The following is a 12,464-nucleotide window of genomic DNA, read 5'->3' on the forward strand; positions in this document are numbered from 1 at the left end:
CCGGGTGACCTTGGATAAATCCTTATTCTCTTTGGTAGACTCTCCTGGCTGCGTCCCACTTCTGACAGAACTTTTCATAGGCAGAATTCAGAGTGTTGAGCCCAGCAAAAACATGGCCTTCGCCAGCCTCCTAGGCAGCTGAGTGTGGGCATCGGGCAATGTGAGCCACGATAGAAATGATGTTTGGGGCTCTGGGGCAAGGCTAACTGAAGGGAAAGAGATGAGTGCCTTTGATTTTTGCTTTATTTCCTTCCTGTTGCCTGGAAACGCAAATGTGAGGCCGAAGCTTGGGCAGCCACCTTAGGAAGCCACCTAAGTGGATTTTTGGAACAGAAGTCACATATGGAAGATTGCAAGGCAGAAAGCGGGATGCAGAAAGAAAGAAGCCCATGAGAAGTTCTGCACACCACCACTTAAACTTCGTCTAGCTAGGAAACAAATGAACTTCAAATTTGTGTAAGTTACTGTCATTTTGATCTTTCCTATAATATGCAGCCAAATCTAATCCTGATAATTTATCTAGGAAAGGAGGAAGACAATAGCAATACTTAAACCCTAGAGTTATTGTTAGGTTATATAATGAAATAATATGGGTGACGAATGTTTATGTGTTTAATAAAACTTAGATATTATCACTAAGTAAAAAGTTTAGTTTGCACTTAATAAAAGTTAGATATTATAACCTGAATGAAACTTTGGGTTCCCCAAGTCCACTCTTGAGATGGAATTTCATAAGAAAACGTGGTTTGGCCACAGAAATAATGAAAAGCAATTTAAATTTTTATTGGTGTTACTAAAAAATGTCAAAGTGTATCCAATTTGACATCCAGAGACACTTTATTTTAAATGGAGAAGGTTCTTTTTTTTTGTTAGTTATTTCTTTTGAAAAGATTTCAGACTTACAAAAATTTGCCAGAATAGTACAGAAAACCTCTGTAAACTCTTCACCCATATTCCCCAAATGTTAAATTGCTATCACATTTCCACACTCACTCACTTACGTGCCCATTATCATTAGCTTTGCTCTTGAACTTTGGGAAGGCACACTGTAAGATGCTACCCCGTCAAACACTCTAGAATGTGTTTCCCAAACAAGAACACTCTCCTAAATCACCAGCATATGACACTCAAAATCAAGAAATCGACATTGATATAGCACTGCCCTCCGCCCATGGGCCCGTTCAAATTTCAGCAGCTGACCCCATAATAGCTCATTTTCCTTTCTGTCCCAGGATCTTATCCAGAATACTTTTGCATTTAATTATCATGCATTTTCTGATAACTTCAATCTGGTACACGCCCTGAGTCTCCTTGTTTTTCATGTCCTTGATGGTTGTAATGAGTAGATCTTTGATCATATTCTCATCTACCATGAGTTCACACTGCTACCTCCAGTTTCAGCTCAGCACCTTGGGCTTCTTTCCTTTCTTTCTCCTGTCTCTGTGTGTAACATTTTCTCCTGAAGTGAGCAGTTTGGCACCCGTTATCCTCAGTTATTGGACTCTGCTAAATTTGCTCATTTGCTCCGTGTGACCAGTCCTCCTGCCCCATTGGCCCTTTCTTCAGCCACCATCTCTGCTCGTCCCTGCCACAGTCTTGCTCCTTGACTGGCCTCCTGGCCTGTGCCTTGGAGAAGGGAAGGAAAGGGAAGGAAAATAGAAGGGGAAGGAAGAGCAACACTTTTTAATCTCCTTTTCCTCATTCCTTTTCTCACACACTGTACCTGCCCTGTACGAGTGACATCCCAACCTGATTCAGAGCACCCTGGCATTTGTTATTATGAGTTTTCTTGCATACTTTGCAAACTTATAATCATTCAAGACAGTAGTACTTTTCAAAATTAAAATAAAAAAGCTTAATCCCACTATGCACCTATCGCCATCCTCCACAATCCCCTAAACCTCTTGCATTTTAAATCAAATATAATAGTTATAAACAACTGAACAAGACTTCATTTTTTTAAAGCAGGCTCCATGCCCAGCATGGAGCCCATCATGGGGCTTGAACTCATGACCCTGGGATCAAGACCAGAACTGAGATCAAGAGTTGGACACTTAACTGACTGAACCACCCAGGTGCCCTAAGACTTCATTTAAAAAATATATATAAAAATAATGTGATGCTAGAAAAAGTTGACTTTGCCTGCAAAGGTCTTCAGCTGTCAGGGAGACCTAAGTGTGTGAAGCGAAATGCAGGCTTTCTTGTTCACACTTCAGACACAGTCACAGGACGTGTGTGTGTCCACGATTGCTTTGTCTTTCTTCTAGCTGCATCTTCCCCCATCTGAAAGTTTGGAAAGATCAATGTTAGAAGACCAAATTATCCAGAAAAGGCTATACATTGTGTTTTCTAAACTGGAAGAGGCAGACCCTTTTCTCAAGAACAAAAACGTCCCCTCTTTCATTGCACGAACTCTTACCCAAAACTTTGACCCACAACATGCTTTAACTCCATAGCAACTGTTAACCTACATTTTTTTGTTCTTTGCTGAGCAAATGTAGAACTTGACTACATTTCCTGGCCTCCCTTGCAGCTCCTAAGGAATATGGGTGAGGAGAGGGAGGCATACCAACTACCTCCAAGCTGAGCTCATACAAGTCTTGGTGCGTTCGCCCTGTTCTCTGTCTTCCCTCACATGCTGTCCAGATGCACGGCTGCAGTATAGGACTCCAAAGCCTGGTGGCAGAGCCACTGGAGGGAAAGGAACCTGGTTCCTGCTTGGAACAGAGCCCCTTCTCTCCCCACCCCATCCTTTCCCAACCTGCATAGGACAGGGAAGTGTGGGAGCCATGGACCTTAGTGGTTGAGATTTAGTATTATTTGGGATGATGCTTAGCCTACTTTGACTAACAAAATCTCCAAACAAAGTGTCATGTGGTTTCCTACTAGGACTAGATCGCAAACAATATTCACTGATGGATAGTTTCCCTGAGTGGCCGTGAATAATAAGAGTCAACTGACTGAGCAAGACACTTTCTCTTATTTCACCATGGAAATTTCCCTCAATTTCAGTGAGGGATGTTGCAATACCTTTTAAGGCTCTCGTTGTATGACCACAGTTCCAAACAAGGCTCTCAGATATGTCCAACTTCAGTGGCTCATCTGGAGGTGGTGATACATGGTTCCAATGGAAATTCACAGGTGAAACCAGTCATGGTGCTTTATGAGTCAGCTGAGTGGTGCACGGAGCTATTTCAGGTTTGGTCCAATGCAAACACTAATCAACATTACTGTAACACATCTTTGAGTTGCATAAGGGTTAATATTCGTTCTTGTGGGTTTAGTTTACTAGGAAGAATGATCGAATAATAGGGAGGACTAAACTCAACACCACTAAGGCATTGCCTTTCGTCAGAAGGAGCTTCTAGCCGTGAAAGGTGGATTTGCTTGCGTTCGCACTACTGTGTAAGAAATGGGAGTGACCATGTCATCACCTCTCTGGATGCACAAGTCTTTTGTGCTACTCTGCCCAGTTGGGATGCTCCTACTTGTTTTTTAATCCCTGGACCCTTTACTTCTTGGAGTCGGCCCTGGGGCATTCTCGGCAGAGGGCCCGTGACACTGGAAATTCCTCCTTTTGGCTGATCAAAGCTGATGTAGCCTGACCCCACCCCAGGAAGTGGGGGCAGCCACATCTGTTCATTCTGGCTTCCTGCCAATAGGGGATTTACTCTCGGGTGAGTGGGGGAGAGGGACTTTTATGTCAGGAGGGGATTTATTGTGGGCTGACGGGGTGTGGCGAGTGTGAAGGGTGAGAACCACTCCAGCTCCTTGGCTGGATTGTCGGACTTTTTATGCAGCAGGGTTTAATCTTTGTATGTGGGTTCCAAGACTTTTGTAAAGGGCAAGTGCTGAATCGGTGAACTTTAACGATACGCTGAGAAACTTTTGGGGGGAGTATAGATTTGCAAAAAGCAAGAAGATGAAAGTGAAGGTTAGTGGACTACACACAGTAAGATACTGTTCGGAATCAAACAACAACTGAAGATACAATTCTGGCAGTCCTCATGGTTAGCTAGCATAACCCCACAGGAAGAAAGAAGATAGAAGCCAGGCCACTCGGTGTTCTGAAATCTGGCCTTCGTTAAGTTGGGGGGGGGGGGCATTAGACCACTTCACATCTCAAAGTCTTCATAGCAACAATTGCAATGATACTAAAATGACACATCAAATTCAGGAAAACGTTCCTTATTTTGTGAAAGTATTAGATGCTAAGAAAGGAGGAGTAGGGCATTGTATGGTACCGGACCAGGAACATTCAATGCATAGAGTAGGAAGGTTGTCTGAGACCAGAATATGGTCCTGAGCACACCACCATTTCGGTGATCCAATAGATGAACAGGAAAGAAATGTCAAGGGGTTTAACTGAGTTTAACTTTAGAAGTTGAGAGAAAGCCAGCATTTGGCCCTTTAGAAAGTCCTTAACCCTCCTTGCCTTCATATTATTTTTTCAAGACTGCCAAGGCCCGAGATTTTCCCTAGGTGAACTACCTGCCACCTCACAGATCTTATCTAGCAAGTACTTACAGTTTCTATGCCCACTGCCGGGCCATATGATGAGGTCTACCCAGAAGAAATATGAGTTATGGTCCCTGTTCTCCATATAGCAGGGATTCCTCTTTGAAGCCTCCATATAAGGATTCAGGCAGGGCCACAGCCCATTTGTAAATGAGAAAAAGATACTCTCTCACCAGACATAGCCCTGGTTGCGTAGTTTGCAAGTAGAGTGTGGGCTACATTTCAACCCTCACTGGTCCTTTACATTTTTGACCCAAACATCTTTGTGTGCTTTGGATTCCATCATATTTTATGGATATGGAGCATGATATCTTAATGGAGTTGGGGGATATGTCTGTCAGAAATCTCAGTTTCATAAGGACCCATGAAAACCTTTCTAGTAAACAAAGGAAGAGAAATTAGAAGCAGACAATTTTAATCCAAGGGCAACACATCACAGGAGAATTGTCTGAGAGGCTCCAAAGGCAGCGTGGTGTCTGTCATAGAGCTAGGCGACAGCAAGGAGTGTCTGGTGACTGTAGGTGGCCTCAGCAGTTGGATCCAGGAGCCCAAGAAGCTTCAGTACAGATCAGCTGCAGAAATCAGAGGCTTTGAGATGGACTCAGAGTGGCTAAGTGACAACTTCTCCAGCATGAGCTCAGTGAGGGAATGTGGGAAATGTCAGCTCTACACATCGGCATATATGCACTCTTTGGAGAATTCCAGAAGTACCCGGGAGCGGGGAAGATGTTTAAAAAAGAACCGGAGTCCTAAAACTGTGAGTTGAGGAAGAGTCATAGGAAGATTATTTGTTGCTGTGATTGTGATACTATTTTTATCCCAACGCAGGGGTGAACTGGGCAACGAGAAAGCACGTATACATATGAAAATGCGAAGTAATGGTACATTCCACTCCAGTGTAACTTTTCCTCACCACACATTATGGAGCACAAGATGGGAGGTGATTGTAAAATGTTAAGACAACACCATTTGTGTATGTTCTGCTTGAGTCGGCTTCACTTGTTAGGAAAGATAGAATATACAGGGCGGTGAGCAACTTCTACAATTAATAATTGGAGGTTCCGGGGTAACGTTCTTAAATTTCTATTTCAGCAAAGAGATGGGGGGAGGACAGCGTAGGCAGGGGAGAGTGGTTGAGAGGGGACAGGAGGTGACTGTGTGTAGAGTATGAGTAGAAGGTATGTGAAGGGAAATACACCCTAATTCAGGAACCAGGACTCCTGGGTTCTCTCCTCGTTCTGCTCCAGCCAGCAAAGTGGGAGTGGGGAAAATCATTTCCCTTCTCTGAGCTTTGATTTTTCTCATCTGTAAAATGCATTGAACTGATTAGCTTTCAGAGTCCTTCCCTGAGTGTGATGCTCACATTTGTCTCTGAAAACAGTGTTGTTGAAAATGAGGTTCTTACTTCCCTTCCCAGACATCAGGTGATGTCTGCATTCCAGCACCCCCGCAAAAGTACTATCTCCCCCAGTGAGGCTGCAGTGCCTCTGAGTGTTGCTAAGTTTGGTGGACTTGGAGTCGGACCAGCGAACAGGCACTCCTCAAACAGCAGCCCGTAGCCTCCGATTTCTCCACGTTCTCAAAATCTCTGCAACAGCAATTGGAATGATATTTTATTTATTAATTTTTAAAGATTTTATTTATTTATTTGAGAGGGAGAGAGTGAGAGAGAGAGAGAGCACGGGCAGGGAAGAGGGGCAGAGGGAGAGGGAAAAGTAGGCTCTCCACCCAGCAGGGAGCCTGATGTGGGGCTCGATGCCAGGACCCCAGGATCATGACCTGAGCTGAAGGCAGATGCTTAACGACAGAGCCACTCAGGCGCCCTTCGAATGATATTTTAAATAAACAGTTTTACGAGAAAGAGAGGAGATTAGGGGAGGGACAAAGAGAAGAGAGGAGAGGAAGCTAAACTATAAGGGGAGGAACCCAGATAAGAATGGACTACTTTCCACACTTCCTTCCATCACATATATGAGAATTTTGCCTTTTTAGGATATATCAATCCACCTTTTGATCAAACTATAATTTCAACATTAAAAAATTAATTTTAGGGGCGCCTGGGTGGCTCAGTTGGTTAAGCGTCCTACTCTTGGTTTCGGCTCAGGTCATGATCTCAGGGTCATGAGAGGGAGCTCTGTGTCGGGCTCCGAGCTCAGTGCGGAGTCTGCTTGAGATTCTCTCCCCTCTGCCTCTGCCCCTCCCTGGCTCACATGCTCTCTCTCTCTCTCTCTAAAATAAATAAATAAATAAAATCTTAAAAAAATTAATTTTAGATTGATTCTAATCTCTGATATTTTGGCTGCAGTTTGTAATGCATCAGGTTCAGCCTGACCTAAGGAATTTTAGGCCCTTTTCCAGAATCATTTCCTGAAAGCAAGGTCCTGGTCATTTGTATCCCCTGCTAAAGAATCTTCATGGGCTCCTTGACCCCAGTATACTTTTCTAGTTTTGAATCAAGCTAATTTTTTTTTTGTCTGTTTCCAATGCTTTTCCACAGTAGCTAATATAGTTGAAAATATATGGTTTTCATATCATTAAAAATAGTCTTACACATCCGAATTCACAAAAATACTAAAACTACTATTCCTATTACTAGATTTTCACTTTAATTCCTTATTGAATCTATGTTGAATTGAGTCCACATACTTCTTAAACTAGATGCCTATCGAGTAAGTACCTGAAATCTCCCACAACTTCTCTCATGCCCTCTGTTTGAATGAATGAGGTAATCTGTATTGCTCCCATTTGAACTTTGTTGCAGAAGAAATAGAGAAAGATTATGTGGTTTGAGGATCGATTGACTAACATCTATATTGATGATAAAAGGAAAAATGTGATTAAGTGAAGGCAAAAGGATTTCTGTCTTACAACACTGAAAATATTAATGATGGGGAGGAAATGAAATACTGTATCTAGCTGATAATTATTGTGGAATTTGCTTTCTCAGGCATCTTTGGTATCATGATAATAAAAAATACATATAAAATTATGAGGAATGATTTAGAAGTGATTTGGCTCTCCATAAGGTTAGAGGTTAGAAATTTAATCAGGTCACTTATTATCATACATCAGTATAAGCCATATAGGCCAGGAACAAATGGATGCTGCTGCTGATTTTCTGTGTTTATGGAAAATAAAAGAAAGGGAAAGAAAAGATGAAACAAAAAAATGTTAAGTGCCAGTCTTGTGCTTGGCTATGACCTTGCTTAATCCTCATACCAACTTCCCTGAAGGAGTTTCCAGTATCCTCATTTTACAGATGGGGAACCACAGGAGGTGGAAAGAAACTGGTCCAGAATCCCATAGCCAGGACTGTAGCTGAGCTCAGCCTGCCCTCAGAGACTTTGTTCTTTCCACCTTGATCTCTTGTGATTGGTTTTGTTTGCTTTTTTTTTTTGTCATTCAGTTCATTCTTTCTTGTTCTAGAGAAATTACACAGGATTTGATCACTGCTATCTGTGCAATTCCATATAATATGTTAGTTATCATTTGAAATCGTTTTAGCACTGAATATTGAACAACTCACCAGTTTCAAGATGGCATCTCCATTATGCATGTACACATATTATTTAAAATAAAGAATAGTCCTTTTTCATTTTGACCAGAGCAAGGCTCAGTTTCTTCCCACTGAGTTCTGACCACCTGAATCTTCCTGCTCAGTTCTTTTTTTTTTTTTTCAGTTTATAATGTTTTGCTATGATTTAGATTTTCTCAAAGAAGAACAAAATTTTATACATAGTGTAAAAATTCAGAAAGACTCACAGGGCTATTTTTCACTTTGTTCAAATTTTGTTCCCAGGCATTAAATGTGTCATACAGTTGTTACCATTGCTGTTTTCCAAATGTCCGCTGGGTACTATGACTGACAGCAAGACCATTTTAGTTCTTACTGCATCAGTAACAAATACTTCAACATCATCGGCTCTAATCTGAAGTTCTTGCTGCAGTGTGTCAAAAGGAATTTCTTTATTTTCCACTGCCATTCCCATAAAACTAAGCAGTCTCATTTTGCCATATTCTGTGCATGTAATAGACCAACTGGATCAATGAAGTCTTTATTATTCTGATAAAACTTGACATATGATGCCAATTTAGCACTCACAAAAATGGTTAAAAGATCATGAATAAGTTCGTCTTCCTAAAATTTGACTGGTTTTAAAGTGAGAAGATGGTCAAAAAGAAATGCATTTAGATCAGCGCTCATACAATACAGCTGTAGGCATCAGCTTGAGCCTGGGAAGCGTTGTCCTCCATGTGACTTCCTAGCAATTCCACACTTGAGAGTGACAGCCGAATACTTACTGAAATACTTTTTCTGGAGAGCCAATGAACCATTCTCCTCTGGCCATAAATGTACTGTCATCCATTGTTCAAGCTGGATTATTACCAAGTATGTTTTTGGAAACACATTCTCTAGATGTCACAGAGCCTTTCATAATTTAATTTATCAGTGTCAAGGAATTGTGAAATTGTCACAGCAGCATTAATGTTGAATCAATTAAACACAAAATAGGCTATGGTGTCTCATGCTTTGGAAGATGAGAAGTGGTTATAAGCAAATCCATAGGGACAGAGCGTTAAACTTCCAAAGGATGAGTAACCACTGTTAAAAACAGTATACACCTGTGTGAGATGCCATATGAAAATATAGGACAAGGGCTTTCTTGGTAGCTGTGAAAATTTAAAACAAGACACCAACCAGACAGCTCTCCTATTTCCCAGATGCCTTTCAGGACTGGTATCTCTCTATAAGCCTCAACACCAAAAGTCAGAGACAGAACAAATTACAATGAATTATTACCACCATGATGTTTCATCAAGAATCCTTTAGGAGGATAACATTTCTTGTAACTGCTAGATTTCTGAGCCAGAGGTGACCAAAATCTCATCTATTTTTTTAGCATACCATGCAATCCTTTTACATCTTCGAGAATATTTGGACAAAAATTTGGGAAATACACACATGAAATATTGATTCTTACTTCTGGTGAGTAATCAGGTTAACCCTATTGGTAGAATGAGGTTGAGATAATTAATAGGTGGATTTGCCAAAATGAGTAAATGAATCCATTACAATACGTTATGTCACAATCCTATCTCTGCTACCATCATTTTAAAATAAAAATAACATTTAACAAGTTCTGTGCCCCGGAGTTGAAAATAGAATGTTATAGAGTTGTCATTATTTCTTCTCTGGGAAAGATTGTGACTGATAAGATAACTATTGCCTAAACTATTTTAGTATATGGAATTGGCACAGATAAATTCTCTGCTCTATGTACTAATTACAGTAATTTGATCATTATAATGATTATAATTTCATATTCACTTTATATGAGATAGTCTCTTAACACTGCCTGTCACATCATAGTAAATTTGCTTGTAAGATTCTTTTGGGGGGAAACTATTATATCTTATCAACAATGTCTTTAGTGGCTTAATTATGATATGCCTTCAGGATTTTTATAACACCTCTTGCAAAGCCTGTTTTCTGAATGAGAATGTTATATGTCTAAGAGCTGTGTCAAGATACTGTTTTAAATAGTCAGTTGCATTTCTAATATATTTATGAGAAAAATTACTGAAAACAACCTGAAATTCCAACAAGGAGGTACTTACTAAATTAATAATGGCATATCCCTGCAATAGAATATCAGATATTTACAAAAAGAATGAGGAAATGCTATGTACTGATTCAGACAGATTACTAAGGTATACTCTGGAATAAAAACAGCAAGGTACAAAATAGTGAATATAGAATATATTTTTTATATAAAATAAGATATATATATATATATATATATACATGCCCATATTTGTATTTTCTTGCATTTTCAATCAAGGAAGGCTCTGGTAGGACACATAGGAAAGTAATACAAATGGTTTCCTGAAGGTGAGGGGAGGGATATGTGTGGAACTAGATGAGTGGTAGATGGGCCTGAAGACAGACTTTCTCTTTATTCCTTCCTTTAGAATCTCTGTTGGTGGTGCCTGGGGCCATGAAAAGTTTTTAATATTCACTCAGCCTACTATATCAAACTTTCACTTGTTTTGGATTTTGAGTCATACATATGAAAGCCTTTATCTGTTGTCATTTTATCACTTTTATAACTTTTTGCAATTAAATATTTGAGCCATTTGTAATTTACTGTGGTGCATATTATGGGAAACAATGGTTATCCAGTTGTCTCAGCATTATTTACGAAGAGACTGTCATTTCCCTATTGACTGGACATGTTACCTTGTTCACATGTTAAATTCCCTCAGTATTCTTGAACTTTCTATTCCATTACATTGGTTTGTCTGTGTATATGCCCCCACGATTTAGTTACTTCGACTATCTGCTTTAAAATTGATAGGCCTGGTTTTCCCTCATTGTTCGCTTTCAGAGGTTTTCTGGCTATTTTAAACATTTTTAAGGTAAATCTTTCATAAAATCAGGTTGTCTAATTGAAGAATGTTGGTATTGTAATTGGTATTGTGCTAAATATATCCATTAACTTAAGGAGAATTGATAACTTTTTGTTGTTGAATAGTTTTCCAGTTGGTTCTCTTGGACTTTTCAAGTGTATAATCATATTACTTGCAAATAGTGATAATTCTACCTTCTCCTTCCCATTTCTCTTGTGTCTAATTTCTTTTTCTCATCTAATTATAATGATTAGTTAAATATGCTCCTAAATCTCTGCAAAGACTCACCAGAGGAATGGTTATGGCAACAGAATCTGGGTGAAATTCTTAACCCATTTATACACGGCCTTGTTTTGAATAACTGTTTTGGCTATATCAACATGACCTGTTAGTTAGAGATTTTTCTTGATGCCTTATTTCTAAGAAATGAGAAATGACTTCACTTGTTATTAAAACCATCTCCAGTATATTAAATTGGAGCTTTCCCTAAGGGCTAGTTTACAAATAGTCATGATTCATCTGACATGCTGTAAGGAAATATACATAGACAAAAGAGAGATTTTAGCAATTGACTGGTTAATCTCTCTCTTCCCCCAAGCCAGGTGTATTAGAAATGACTGAAGCAAAATGTGTGGTTTACATCCTACTCCCCAACCCCTGTATGTTTGAATTCAACTTGCATATTTGAACATAGTCATGCCAAGTTTAAGAATGATCTTCCTCATCTATGGTAGCAAGATTGATTGCCTGGTGTATTGCATGATGATATATATATTTTATATTTAAATCTAAAACTCCAATAGCCAATTCAGGGCTGAATTTGGTCCCAATATGAAGCAAAAGGTATTTGACAACTAAATGGAAAGGATATCAACCAAACCAAAGTTTGCTAAATTTAGAGACTTTTCATTCAAGAAGTGAAGTGTTAGTAAATACTTTTGAAAATCCAAGGCTAGAATTGCCAGTTGCAAGACTGGATTTCCACAATCAAAATTTACAAATTTTCTTACTGACACAACCTTTAGCATATTTACAAGGTGAAGGAGTTCATTATGAAAGGAAAGGAGCATCCATGAATAGTAAAGGGAATGACCAAAGACTATAAAAGTTAAACAGGACACTGTATAGCATTGATACAAATTAAACACACACACACACCCCAGACACACACACAAACACACACACACACACCCCTCAAGAGAACCTCCTTACAAATCAGCAGTCACTTGATTTACAAATCAAGTGTCCCCTCAGCTTCCAGGGGTCACAAAGTCCCATGCTCTGGTTTGAGGAGCCCTTAATCTGTTTTGAACCTCTTGAAGCTCCTTTCTGGACCAAATAAAGATCAGTAAACCCGCCAGAAAACAAGAAAGCAAGCTCAAGATAAGACTTCCCAGTTGGGGGGGGCGGAGCAAGATGGCAGAGGAGTAGGAGACTTGGATTTCGTCTCCTCTCAGGAATTCAGCTGGATAGGGATCAAACCATTCTGAACACCTACAAACTCAACAGGAGATCGAAGAAAGGAATAGCAACAA

The 12,464-nt window shown here is 39.8% G+C and overlaps 1 long non-coding RNA gene and 1 pseudogene across 1 annotated transcript in view; both read right to left on the bottom strand.

The window, feature by feature from the left end:
• Window positions 1-1,675: 1,675 nt before the first annotated feature.
• LOC145717019 (uncharacterized) overlaps window positions 1,676-12,464 on the bottom strand; it is a 43,071-nt gene continuing 32,282 nt past the window's right edge. Inside the window, exon 4 of the long non-coding RNA XR_014139995.1 lies at window positions 1,676-2,283. This is a non-coding gene — a long non-coding RNA (uncharacterized LOC145717019). The remainder of the gene's footprint in view (window positions 2,284-12,464) is intronic.
• LOC145717017 (eukaryotic translation initiation factor 3 subunit M pseudogene) lies at window positions 2,277-9,416 on the bottom strand (annotated as a pseudogene).

Source organism: Leptonychotes weddellii, chromosome 14, assembly GCF_054177405.1.
Source record: "Leptonychotes weddellii isolate Sample4059 chromosome 14, ASM5417740v2, whole genome shotgun sequence".
Lineage (NCBI taxonomy): Eukaryota > Metazoa > Chordata > Mammalia > Carnivora > Phocidae > Leptonychotes > Leptonychotes weddellii.